Source organism: Schistocerca piceifrons, chromosome 1 (assembly GCF_021461385.2).
Source record: "Schistocerca piceifrons isolate TAMUIC-IGC-003096 chromosome 1, iqSchPice1.1, whole genome shotgun sequence".
NCBI classification, from domain to species: domain Eukaryota; kingdom Metazoa; phylum Arthropoda; class Insecta; order Orthoptera; family Acrididae; genus Schistocerca; species Schistocerca piceifrons.
The window spans coordinates 799,230,956-799,245,791 of NC_060138.1; the positions used below are offsets into that span (position 1 = coordinate 799,230,956).

The 14,836-nt window shown below is 44.3% G+C and overlaps 1 protein-coding gene across 1 annotated transcript in view; it reads left to right on the forward strand.

Moving 5' to 3' along the window:
* The first annotated feature begins 223 nt into the window (after window positions 1-223).
* Window positions 224-14,836, forward strand: part of LOC124798809 — a 128,367-nt gene continuing 113,754 nt past the window's right edge. Inside the window, exon 1 of the mRNA XM_047262342.1 lies at window positions 224-291. The gene's annotated coding sequence lies outside the window, so the exon portion shown is untranslated. The remainder of the gene's footprint in view (window positions 292-14,836) is intronic.

Here is a 14,836-nt window from a genome sequence, read left to right on the forward strand (position 1 = left end):
CTAGAACCACTCGGCCACACTGGCCGGCCCTCGTCCAGGCGTTGACAAATATGCTCTCTGCAAAGGCACGCTTCTGGTTTTCGCGCTCGTTTCTAGTCGGAGCTTCGGACGAAGAGGAGCACCACGACTGGAGGAGGCAGGTGGCTGGGGGGGGGGGGGGGGGGGGCGCTGTTGGGCAGCCAGCCAGACGCCGCTGCCGATCGGTTCAGTGAACCGGCGGACGGCCACGGGCCGACACCACAAGAGAGCACAGCACAGCACGACACGAGAGAAGCGACGGACGCCGCGCAGGTAGGTCGCCAGACCGCCGAATACACGCGGCTCTGTCCAGAGCTGTGGCCCGGTAACGGTGCCGCAGTCAACTTCCCAGCTTTTTCTGTTTGTACTGGAGCACGTTTGACTGAGTCACATTACTACTGTAGGAGAAGTACTTCTCGTCTACACCACTGCAAGCCATCTTACATTACGTGGTGGAGGGTATTTTGAGAATCACCATCACATCTCTTCTCTCTGTTTCATTCTCCAATGTAGCGCGGGAAGCCTCCGTAGGAGGGCGAATTTCTCTGCTTTTACCTTCGTGATAATTTCGCGAGATACGTAAAGGGTGTAGTAACACAGTATGTATCGTGATTAATACCAAAAACTGGTAAGGGTGAAAGCCAAATCGTTCTAGCAAACTTACGTCTACTAATGAGGCGTTTTGGAGATAAATGGGAACGTGTAGTTACTAGCCCCCACTTATTTCAGTACGAAGTATTGTTCTAGTTAGTACAAATATATTTGAAATGTAAACTTTCCCAACTATCTCCCATATAATTGCGCTAAAAAGTCATCCACGTGTCTTTCACAGCATTGAAGAGCGTGATACATGCATGATAGAGCAGGGGTACATTTTGCTCCTGATGTAAGACGAAGCTCCAATATGTCCAGGATGGCCCGAGAGATCACCTGACCATAGTCCTCTGGATGTCTCTCTCTGATTCATCCCAGGATTGAAGTTTATAGCACTCTCGTTGATAAGAGACCGAAGAACTGTATCAGCGAAATGTATACTCTTGTCTGGTTTTACAAGATGATCTGAGGGTGTTTGTAACGATTCATATTTCGCTCCAGAGATGAGCGCAGTAGTGTACGGAAATTTGAAGACGATACATGGAACACCTCCTTTAATGGATAGAAATATGCGGCACATTGTTAACATGTGAGACGCTGTATTTCTTGTTAAGGCAGGCTACAGGTGACCTTTGAGTCTAAGTGTAAGGGGATGTAGTCAGGAAGTATACATTTAGAATATGTTTACGGTAACTGCTAGGCCTTTCCCTGCAGCTCCTCCCACTATGCATTCGATACATATATTGAACACACCTTCTCCTCTACCACTCTGCTTCCCTCTCATCCTCCCTCTGTCCACTTCCCCCCACCTCCATGTGTCTGTCCCTTTCTCCCCACTCTCTCTGTGTCTTCATCTCCACCTCTCCCATTCTCTGTCCAATTCCTCCACACTCTTTGTGTGACTATATCTTCCTCTCTCCTCCCTCTGACCATATTGTCCCCCCCCCCCTCTCTTTCCATCTCCATCTCCCCCCCTTTCCTTTTCCACCTGGCCAGCACCCTTCTGCACCTTCCACTGTTCTCATGCATCTCCACCTCCTCTCTCTCTCTCTCTCTCTCTCTCTCTCTCTCTCTCTCTCTCTCTCTCTCTCCATTTCCTCCTCACTCTATCCATCCCCTCCTCTATCAGTTTCAACCTGTCCCCAGCCATGCTCATCGGCATGTGTAGCACCTGCAATACAGTTCAATAAAGCAGGGTGGTGCCACTCCGACAATACGCCTGTTCTGCAGGATAAGTTACACATCAGGGACTTGAAAATCATTTATTTGTTCCTGACATACAGGCCGCCATGCAAAGCAGCCCGATATCTCTCCAACGCAACACGCCTGTCACGCAAGATGGCCTACATGATAGGGCCTGGGAAACCGTTTCTTGCCCCTGACTTGTAGGCTGCCTATTGGAGCAAGGAGCTCATAAACTCCACAATACTGTTTTTTTTTTCCTTTATTGAGTTTCAATTCCCCCCGAAGGGATAATGTGTATGGGGGCAGCATGACTGTCGAAACGACCACAATACTGATACTCACGAGGCCTGCTGTTTTTGTGGCAAATTCGACTGAAATCGAAGCAGAAGTTGGGGAGGAGATCCATTTCATAATGAAATTAGTGACGGCTAATAGTCACACATTCGCAATTATCTCACAAAGGTCTCGTTATCGGATTCATGTTTCGATTGAAGCGACAAGTTTACTGTTTACTGGGAAGGTTTTGCTTCTGTTGTACTTGCAGCCTTATTAGTTTCCGCTATTAATGATAATACACACTATGTACACTGTTTGACTCTTCTTGGAATATGCGTTTTTGGAATTTGAAAATAAAACCTCTGCGTAGTGCACAACATCTTTGTTGTAGCATAAGCTGCTGGAGTTGGCTGTACTACCTCAGTGACACTCTCACAGTTACTAAGTCAACTCGTGACAAAACGTCTCACTGTTCTTCGGACCTTTTCTTTCTCATACGTCATAATCATTCGCGATGAAGTCATAATTGTATTTGGCCGAAATGACTTGTAAGATCCAAGCAAAGCGTAAAAAGACGCTACAGGAATGTTCGTTCGGGTACTTTGAAGGAAGAAAATAGCCATAATTTTGAGGCATGATGAAATTATTCTACCTCCGCAATGTCTCTATAACGTTAATAGGGGTTGCATCAGAGAATGAGCCACATTCGCTTTAAATAACGTTTCTACCAATGCTCTGTTACGGTTGCACTGATGTGAGCACAAAATATACTTTGTCTCTAAATTCCATATTATAGACTATCGTAGAGGGAGCCTGATAGATACTGGTCTGAAGGGGAACTCTTGTACGGAGACGAATGGAATGGTTCCGATGCCGAGAGAAAGCATGTAAGCCAACGCATTGTCCTCTCCCGCGTCTGCTCCATGAAAGACCGATAGCAGTTTACCGTGGCTCTGGCAATTATTACATTTGCAACCAAATTGTGTTGTAACCCTTCCCTGTGAGAACCGTGGTTGCAGTACGCCGACTGTCACTGGAAGAAGATACATCAGTATTCTTACTACAGTACTTTGCTTTTTACAAATGTAATAAGTACGAAAATTAAGATAAAGTAAAAATATCGTCGGTTCAATGAACAGACGCAGGATACTGAGACACGTGCGCGGTCCTATAGCCTGGAAACTGTTACGTACGCGTCTGGCCATGGGTTCGTTTTCAGATCCCTATATGTCAAGCCCACTCTATACATTCTAAAGTCCGCAAAGGGAATTTAGAAACACTCGACAGTTCCGCTTCAGAAACGGTGTCCTGTCTACAAGGGTGCTTCACAATACCAACTTCTTGCAGTTTAGACTGTGAAGCGCTATTTTTCAGCTGAAATGAGACTACGACGTCCAGCTATGCGGCTTGGTTTAGCAACCACAGTACCTCAGATTGCCCTGAAGGAGGACGTATTCCGGTTTGCACCAGCGGGATGCGCTCTTTGCCGCGCCCATGGGCGTCCGTAGATATCTTTCCAAGAGGGAGCAAGATGCAAGACGTGCCAGTTTGGAGTCTAATTTGGTGTGTTTCAAAACGAGTCGTGCCCCAAGAACTAAATCTGACAAGAAGCGCATGAAACTTGCTAAGTCTCAAAAGATTGATAGTTACCTACTTAGTATTTTAAAGATGTATTACCTTCGTAGTAAACAGTAAACATATTTCAGTAGTACATGGAAAGTACGTGTTTTTATCGTATTAATATGAATATGGAAGTCACATTTTTACTAAGCGATCTCTTATTATATCTTTATATAATTAAATCCAATGTATGAACGTGGTTATGAAATAAAGCTAGAAAATATTCACAAAAATAATTTATTGATGTCCCATAATATTAGCTTGAAACTAAAAATTAAAAATATGAAATAGGAAAAAAGCTCATACTGACTGAGAAAACCTTACTGGATATCATCAAAATGACCCATTAATACCAGTTGAAGTGGAAACACGACATAAACTTTAAAAAAAAGCGTATTCAGCTTCGATGCCATCTAGAATATTTTGTTTGCTTATAAAACTTCACATTTTTCACATTAGTGAATTTACTATATTAGTTTCAGGATTTCTATTTCTTTAATGCCGACTGGCACAACTGAAGTCGAAGAAAATGTGTTTTTAGAGTTACATTTTTTGGGTTTGTTTGGTGAAGTTTAACGCAGGGCCAATATACGAATAGATGAACGTGAGAAAGCGTAAGACACCACCCTCAAACTGGCCCGTAGCACCAACTTTTAGCAGCCTAGGACTGCATTTGTCACACTGTTGCGCAGCATGCAAGATGGAATGCTGCATTCGTAGCTCTGTGAGAGCATGTGGTGCTGTGTTCCACCCATAGACTTTCAGACGATCTCAGTCCTGTAGAGCACATTTCTTCGACCTTGAAACTTCAACATTTCTCCCTTTCTCCTATTGCAGGAAACGGTGTGTTCTTTTTTAGAGTGGTGTGTTTTGGGTTAAGTATAGCTACAATATAGCACGACTGTTGTTTCGAGTGTACTACAATAGCTATGTCTTCTAAAACTGAATGCAGAATCAGCAAGCCATGTCTTTTCTTTTTACAGAGACAAACGGTAACCTACTGTTATGATTCCGTTGTTCATTAATGAGATATGGCGTCCTTAACGAGAATTGGAATCAGGTGACTGGTACTGTTCTGCTACCGTGTTTACGTGTTTGGAATCAGTGATGGAATCCGTACGTCATGGTGGCAGACAGGTTCCTTTCTCCGGCTCAGTAAGTGCTGAAAGAGGGGACTACAGAAAGAGGCTGAAGACATTATTTCGGCACGGTTCTGTAAAGGTCCGCATCCATTTGGACTACGGATCAGCACCGAAACCGCATCCACACCATAGAATCAATATAATTTTCCATGAACAGAGCAAAAACCAAGAAAGTCCAAGATACAGTGACTGCTAATGCCGCAGTATTTTTCATTGCGGTCGGCAATGTTAAACCTTCAATTTAGTGGAGCTACAGACAATGATTGCTAGAAATTCGACGTAATACTGTAACGAATAAAGAGCGTGTATCCAGATTCCAGGAAGGCCACATGTCGCATCTGCCCCCACCCGCCCCCTATGCGGTCGCCTATGGCTGTGCCCTCAACCAAATACTGACAAACACTGCCCCGTGCACAGATGCTGTTCTTTTATTACTGTCACCGTCCTACATGCAAGTGTTGTACCCGTAAATTCTCTCTTCATATGGCAAATGTTCCACAGAAATTTGTGGTAAGTTATTAAAAAATTACGGTTTAATAAGTTAATCTTGCAAATTCTAGACGTTGCAAATACTGCAAGCATAACACAAATACAGGATAACTGTTGTAGGAACGCCAAGCAGTCGCGATTTACTCCGTTATTTTTTTATTCTCCGATGAGTTTGCTATTGAGCTATTGTTGCTTTTTCTCAGACGGTGACGTTCATTGAAATATGATTTTGTGAATCATTTGTAGATCGCCAAAGCCAGAATATTTTATCTCCTTTCTGACATTAAGAGACTGACCCATCCACAGGAATGCAGTAAGAGATATAAAGTACCCGGACACTTATTACTGGACGTTAATGTGGGATGTGCCGACGCTTCACCTTTATGACGGCTTCAGCTCTGCTGGAGACACTTTCAGTGAGGTGTCTGGCTGTTTGTGGAGCAGTGGCAGATCATTCTTACTCAAAAACCGAAACCAGAGAAGGTAGTGATGATGGGCGCTGGGGCCTGGAGTGAAGTCGTCGTTCTAACTCATCTCAGAGGTTCAGATCGGCACTGTCGGCAAGCCAGTCCATTTCAGGAATATTATTGTCCACAAACCATTGCCTCATAGATGCTGCTTTATAACAGACTACGCTGTCATGCTGATACAAACAGTTATAAAAAAATGGTTCAAATGGCTTTGAGTACTATGGGACTCAACATCTATGGTCATCTGTCCCCTAGAACTTAGAACTACTTAAACCTAACTAACCTAAGGACATCACACACATCCACGCCCGAGGCAGGATTCGAACCTGCGACCGTAGCAGTCGCGCGGCTCAAACAGTTATAGTCTCCTAACTGTTCTTCTACTGTATACAGTACACAAGTGTGTTCAAATCCTTCCACATGAAACGTTTCCTTCAGCACAATAAGAGGACCACACCCTCAAACCGCAACACCACTTACTCCGAACCTTGAACTTTGTACTACACATCACGGCAGTTACGTTCTACAGGCATTCGCCAAATCCAAACCCTTCCATTGGGCTGTCACAGGGTACAGCGTGATTTATCATTCCAAATCCCTCGTTTCTAGTCATACACCACCCAGTGGCGTCGCTCTATACACTATCTCAGACTTCGCTTAGCACTGACTATAGAAACGTGTGACTTATGAGGAATTGTTCGAACAATGAGCCCCATTCTTTTTAATGCGTGCGCACAGCTTATCTGCTGCTAGTGCTTTGGAAATCATGAGTGATTCCCTCCGCTGCCTTGATGTGATTTTTTTATAACCATCCGCCGCAGTGCTCGACAGTCCCTGCCCGTCAGTCCAGGAGGCCTGTTTGGTCTTGGTTTAGCATTTCCACATCACAGTCACATCGCCAACAGTCAGCTTAGGCAGATTTAGAATGGTTGAAATGTTCCTGATGGATTGGTGACATCCAGTCACTAGATCACATTCGAAGTCACTGAGTTCACGCGACCGACCCATTCTGCTGATACTACATCTCTACTGCCAACACAAAACTTCCCGCCTCCTCGTATACTGGCGGGTCCGCCTTTTGTGTCATGCAGTGGTAAATTTGTGGTAAGATCTTATGGGACGAAACTGCTTAGGTTATAGGTCCCTAAGCTTACACACTACTTAATCTAACTTAAACTAACTTACGCTATGGACAACACACACATCCATGCCCGAGGGAGGACTCAAACCTCCGACGGAGGTATCCGCGCGGACCCTGACGAGACGCCCTAGACCGCGCGGCCGTATAGTGATCACTTCCGCATTACGTAGGAGTTTCCCGATGCCTGCGATCAGATAGCGTACGTAGACGCACAAATTCAGCTGGATTCTATTTAAAACGAAGAAAATACTGCTGAGAAATTTATTTTAGCCTTTGCTTTTGGGCAGTATTCAACCAATGCGGAAATGGTCAGGAAAATACAGTCTCGAAGTTGATTCATCGCAAATAATGTGGCGTAAAATACAGAGACGTCCAGAAAAATTTAGACACTCTGCTTCTGTTGATGAACTTCATTTTTCAAGGTCCCCCATAAACAGAAGTCAAGAGGTGTAAGGTTTGGAGACCCTGATGGGTAGTCAACAGCTCCTCTCCGACCTATCCATCGTCCAGGTAGATTTTCATCCAAATAGGCTCTGACATCTCTTGTTGTAGGTAAAAATTTTCAGTTTCAAACACCTCTCGGGTAAAATCGAATTTTGCAGCATAAGGAGATACACATCACCAGTTAAGGTACCTACGAAGAAGAATGGGCCAATCAAACCACGCGATGACAGATTACACCACACATTAACACCCAGTAGATTAACATGTTTGTCCACGTGAAACTGAGGAGTTTCAGGAGCCCAGTGCACACATTTGTGGCGGTTTACAACACCGCTCAGTTTGAACTGCGCCTTGTCAGATCAGATAACAAACCCTGCAAACCGTTCATCCCCGCGAAGTATGCCTTCAATCCACTCGAGTACTCCATCCTTCGTTCCGGGTCGTCCTCGTTCATAGCGTGCAGCGGTCTTGGACTGTACACTTCCCACTTTGCAGCCTTCAGAATTTGTTGTACGCTTGATCGGCTTACTCCGCTTTTACGTTCACCCTACTTCACAGTTTTTTGAAATGACGTAGTAAAATGTTGCAACACAGCGGCACTGGAAGCTGGATTTGTTGATGTTTTTGGTCGGGCATACCTTCTCTTATGCACATCCTTAACAGTACAGTCGGCTTCAAATTTATTCCGAAGACGATAAAGTGTCGTTCGTGTTAGTGGCGATTTCCGTACACATTACGCCGTTGCCATTGTATCTCCATCATGTTTTCGTACTTCCAACATCACTTCAATGCTGCCTTGCCTTGCTCAGACGACAATCTTACTTGATTCAATGTTGCACTGTCATCTGTTGGAAAACGCGCATTAAGATCTGTTGAGAAAACAGTGGACTACGCTACCGCGTAATGTTGCAACGATACGTCATTTTGTTCCAAAGTTATTACCTATCAAAGTGTGTCTACATTTTTCTGGACTCATCTGTATGTCATAGACTTTCAATTGCATGTCGTCCAACACATGCGCACTTTGCCGTTTCAGGACGTCCTTCACGTGTACTATCTTCAGTATAAGTATTGTCGCGTTTGAATTTAACCGCTCAGTCTTATGACACCAAAAAAAAAAAATACGTTTACTGCGAAATAGAAACGAAACAGTAACCAAAATAAAGGCACTGTGTACGAATGTGCGCATCTTTGAATTCAAAATTGGTGTTGGGTAACGGGCACGGCGTCCACAAGATGGTCGAGGTGTTGCTGCACAAGACCGTCCCACCCTCCTGAGGTCAATCAGTGGCTAAAGATGGTTCCCGCAACGGCGCACTGCGAGTTTCAACTGGTAACAAGCATGCTTAGTCGCATTCGTTTCAGCACATACCACAGGCCATTCCACGCGATTCATTTCTGTCTTCTGGAGTAAAGTAGGCTTAAGAGGTGAGTCCGGTGTGGTAATCGAAAATGAAAGTTGGCGATAATCAGTCAAAACCTTTTTGACTGTATGGTATTCCGGATTATCGACTTTAATGCAGCACATATATCATGGCGACATTAAAAAGCCGTATGAGCAAAACTCTTACCGTAGTGTAACACATATGCTCCTGCTGTTCATTTTTGTTATAAACTACTACGACAAGAGGGCGACAAGCGAGCAGAAAGCTTCACCGTCGAATATGATATCCGTTTTAGTGGTTTCTAACATGATTTGTACGAAAGGGAGCGTTAGCAGAGCAAACAATTGTGGCAATAACGAAAAAAAAACACAAATATTGACTTTCTATAGGATTTCGAAAGACCACGGGATGTATGAAACAACACATCACAGGACTGTTCAGTTACAGTTTTCTTGTAGCCTACAAAAATTTACTGAAGGATAATTGGCACACGATAGCAACTTTCACGGCAGTGAGCGTCAGGAACAATAAATAGATGAGTTGTATAAATACGTCATACTTATATACGCAATAACGTGATGTTTTGTTCACTACATTTCGAAAGAAGCCAGTTCACGAATGAGTAAAATAGGAAACTGGCATTGAATTATTTACATTATTTAACGTACCACATAAGCCTCCACAACTGAAGCTGAAGACAAAACTACAACACAAGCGTGATTAGTTGATTTTAAAACGACACGAACAATAAAAGTGTTTCTCGAATCAAAAGAAACCAATTTCGCAATTTTTGTTACATCAGAACCACAGAAGTCACAATTTTTCAACACAGTTGTTTTTTCAAGAAGAGGTAATTACGATATCTGGCAGAACATCTGACACCTTAAGATGTCAACAGATCGCCGGAGAAACCCGAAGAATCACAAAAAGTAACTATATTAAGCAAATATTCGTGAACTGCAAAGTCGATTAAACTGCAGAGCACATCTTCATAATTTGTGCAAAACTGTTGTGTGAAAGAAAGTGCCAGTCATAAGAACAGTCCGCAACACAAATACGTACTTCTTATGTATGAAATACGGTGTTTATGCCTTCTTGCTTTCTATTTTCTTTTCTTCCTTTATTGTCATTTCATTCCCCTCGGCTGACGTATTTGGCATCTTGCTTTCACTGAGATAAGCTGCCATTATATGGAATTTTGCGCCGTTTCTTGACGTAGATATTGTAACATACGTCATTTCACTCATGAATTTTGACTCCGTTTGTATTTCTTTTGAGATTATCCAAGTCTCTTGTTAATTTACTAACGTTTGAAATGCAAAAATAGAACTGTGCTATTACGCAGACCGAGTTGACGCCTGCCACAATTTAATTTATAGTAACGCCGTATCTGTGGTAGGCCAGGCGATTGCGCATAGAACGAGGCGCACAAGGAAGCGGCGCGGTCAAAACCCGGTGACCGTCCGGAGCCAGGGTGGAAGCGAGCGCCTGCTATTTCCGCCGGAGAGACTCTGCCGAGCTGAATGCACAACGCGACGAGACGCCGCACGTTTCCTTAGAGGGCAGCTGGAAGCGACGCCCTGACAGTCGCTGACCCCACCGGCTTGCTCGCATCCTGAACAGTTTCCAAGACGGCGTCGGAATATCGAACCAGCCCAGCCGCTGTATCCAGACCTGCAGAACACACTGCTTCACGATAGGGCTCAGGGTCTATTCCGTGTTTCCTGCTTCCCTAAAAGCTGTCGCTGTAGTGCAGTATGGACTTACACAAAGGAAAATAGCCAAGTTTTCGACTGGACTGGCAATTTCTTGTGATGAATACTGAATAACTTTCCCCAACAAGAGAGTTGTTCACGCATACAGAAGAAATTTGGGTGAGGTGTTCATTAAAGGAAGTGGTATATTTCAGAAACTGCTGTCCTATAAACATTTTATTAATATACATTTGTAACAAAACAATCCTAACTCTCTTACATTTTATTAAATTTAGTTACATTTCATGGAAATTACCATCTGTTATGAATTAACGGCTAAGTGCTTTTCTGACTACGAATTCAAAAGTCCATTGTTCACTCTACAATCAGCCGGCCGGTGTGGCCGAGCGGTTCTAGGCGCTTCAGTCTGGAAGCGTGCGACCGCTACGGTCGCAGGTTCGAATCCTGCCTCGGGCATGGATGTGTGTCATGTCCTTAGGTTAGTTCGGTTTAAGTAGTTCTAAGTTCTAGCGGACTGATGACCTCAGATGTTAAGTCCCATAGTGCTCAGAGCCATTTGAACCATTTTTTCAGTCCACAGTCGAAGCACGGAAACTTTTTTCACCGCTGGAAATGATCTCTTAATGTAAAATAAAATAAATAGATTGCTATTGTTTGGAGTATGCTTTACACTGTAGATCCCCTTATAACTGAATGGACAAAAAGGTAAACCTTTATCAACCCAGAGGTTGCTTTGAGCAGCAGAGTGCCATAGTGGGCTTAGTACTATGTTCTTGCTTTCCCCCGACCTTTGACCTGACTGATATGGCCAGTTGTAGGGGTACCCCAGTTACAAGTACACTCCTAACCGCGGTCCGACTCGACATTATTCATGTTAACAAACACTGCGACAGGTGAAAGAGGTGACCAATGGGGCAAAAAAAATCCCTAGGTTTGACCCTTTGACTCTGTAATCTGACACCGAGCCACTGAGACAGTAAGATCAAAAGGGGTGAGGGGAGGGGGGAAGTCCCATACCACCGCCAATAGGACCATGCACCGTAAAGCAATAGTGTTCCAACCGACCTTCGGATTAATGGTGAATTTGCCTCATGAAAAAATAATTTCAAAATGTTTAATTATAGCCGGCCGTTGTGGCCGAGCGGTTCTAGGCGCTTCAGTTTGGAACCGCGCGACCGCTACGGTCGCAGGCTCGAATCCTGCCTCGGGCATGGATGTGTGTGGTGTCCTTAGGTTAGTTAGGTTTAAGTAGTTCTAAGTTCTAGGGGACTGATGACCTCAGATGTTAAGTCCCATAGTGCTCAGAGCCATTTGAACCATTTGTTTAATTATACAAGATATCGGGCTTTAAGATTTTCTAGCATTTATTACATTCAACTTACAATTACAAATAAAACTTCAAATGAAAGAGCAGCTCTAAGAGCTTTGTTTGTATACCTGTGCGCAAAAGGAAGAATAAGGAACGAACAACCGACTGAAGAACGTGTTGAAGGAGTGAGAGTCTTTCACGCGTAGCGCTAAGAAATCTGTTCGGAACGCTAGTCCTGAATTTGCAATTCCAGTGATAACTGTGTGCAGACTTTTAGTGAGACGCTTACAACAGCGTCCTCATCGTTTGCAGTTGTTGCAAGCTCTACAGCCTACAGATTACGGTTTATGTGCCAACTTTACAAACGAAATGTTGCTGCAAGACGATAAAGATTTTCTGGATCGAGTCGGTTTCAGTGACGAATCGATATTTCACCTAAGTAGAAATGTGAACATACATAATATGCGCATCTAGGGCTCAGAAAATCACCTTGAGATGGTACAGTTGCAATGGGACTCCCTTAAATTGGATGTTTTTTGTCCCCAGGTGGAACGTTTATGGGCCTGTTATCGGTGAAGCAACTGTAACTGGTATTTCTTATCTTGGTGCGCTAGAATTATGGCTCTTTCCTCAACTGGAAGACGCTGAACCACAGAATTTTATTTGGCAGCAAGAAGGTGCGCCGCCTCACCGGCACAACTCAGTTCGCGATTGGTTAAACGACGTTGTACCCGAACGCTCGATTGGCCGCAACAGGCCAGATGACAGAGCCTGTTTTGTTTACCTCCACGTTCACACATGATATGACGCCATGCGATCGATTTTTACCTTTGAGGGTTCATACCCGACTTCAGAAACAGCATTATTGCAACAATACTCCAGACACACTGTTCATGATTTGGGAAGAAATAGCCCATAGACGTGTTGTGTCACATATGGTGCCCACATTGAACACTTGTAAGAAAAGTATTTGAGTAGATCTTTCATTTCATATATTATTTATAATTTTAAGTTGAAGGCAATAAATGATACAAATCCATAAAAACTGTATGTTCGTTTTGGAACACCCTGTATACCAATACATTTATTTTTCTTGTTGTATGTTTGGCATCAATATATCAAATAAAAACAAGTATTTCCTTACAGGAAAAAACATTGCTCATTAGATTAAAATCCTCAGGACCACTACCGGACAGGGATTTCTTGAAACCGCCGTTCAGAAGGCAAATTCAGTTTGTGGCACACGTGCGCACGAACTTCTTTTCACTGTGCAATGCGTGTTACATTTGTTGCAGCTCCTCGTCGGACATAATCGTTGACAGATTACACCGGCACACAGAAACGGTGGCACTCAGGGTCAATGGTGGTGGCAGAGGGTACTGCGACACGCCTCCTGTAGTTGCTGACCCTCTTCTTCTTCTTCTTCTTCTCCTCCTCCTCCTCCTCCTCCTCCTCCTCCGCTTCCACCTCCTTATTTTTATTATTTTTCTGGCCACCATCTTGAGTGGGCTACTTAAACATACAGAACTTACTCTTCTTACTTACTCTCTAATATCTGGAAGATAGTCTCCGCTAAGGTGCTTTGTGTCTGATGAGCTAAGGGTAACGGTCCTAGGTCGTCATTGAGAGCGCGAGTAATTCCCAAAAAATGGTTCAAATGGCTCTGAGCACTATGGGACTCAACTGCTGAGGTCATTAGTCCCCTAGAACTTAGAACTAGTTAAACCTAACTAACCTAAGAACATCACACAACATCCATGCCCGAGTCAGGATTCGAACCTGCGACCGTAGCGGTCTTGCGGTTCCAGACTGCAGCGCCTTTAACCGCACGGCCACAGTAATTCCCATCTGCAAATATAGCATACATAGCACAGCAAAAGAAACGAAACTCAGTTCACGCAAAGAACGCCGTTTCTGTACAGATGACTATCGTCGTTTTCTGTGTCTTAAAAATATTTTCGACGTTTTCAGGTGACCTATTTCACATTCACAGTTTTTCCAAATGTCAGTCGAGCACAAATATTTGAAAGTAACTTTTTTTCTTTTAATGCCCCCCCCCCCCCCCCCCCCCGCCCGGGTACGGTAACTGAGTGGTCAGCGCGACAGAATGTCAATCCTAAGGGCCCGGGTTCGATTCCCGGCTGGGTCGGAGATTTTCTCCACTCAGGGACCGAGTGTTGTGTTGTCCTAATCCTCATCATTTCATCCCCGTCGATGCGCAAGTCGCCGAGGTGGCGTCAAATCGAAAGACTTGAACCCGGCGAACGGTCTACCAGACGGGAGGCCCTAGTCACACATTTACATTTTACATTTTTAATACGCAGAAATATAAGACTGTGCACGGAACGAAATTTAAAAATAATTTGAGTAGTATGATAATGAGTCTTTTCTGGAACCGGTCATGCCATAGAAAATGAGCAAATAAATTACGACCACTGTCCACTGCGAAATTTGACGTCATTTGGTGGCGTTGCGTGATCGTGACGCCGTGAAGAAAGTATAAAGGCGGATCAGAGACGAACAGGCCACAAAATCCACTGACATAAGCGACTTTGACACAAGGTACATTGTTATGGTCAGAACAAGCATTTCGGAACCGACGACGCTGAACGGCTGTTCGCATGAGCATCTCTGGAAAGTGGTTGAAGGACGGGGAAATCACGAGAAGACGACGCGAAATTGGACGTCTACGCCTCATCGCAGAACGTCAGAATCGGATGCTTGGCATCTATGTAAAGTAGGGTAGGCAGCGACCGGTGGCAAATCTGACGACGAGTGCAATGCTGATGGGGCAAGGGGTTTTCGGAGCACGCAGTTGAGGGAATAAAGTTCAACATATGGATTCGGAACAGACGACCCCTACGTGTTCCCCGGAAACGTCATCCAGGCGAACGTCTGCTAGAAATATGCACCGCGCCACAGACGCAGGTCGGTGGAAGTAGTACTATCATGTGGGGGTAATTCACGCGAGCTTCCATGGAGCTTATACTAGTAGAAGGCACCATGGCCGATGTGGACTAAGTGAACGTCTTTGCGCGCTACCTGCAT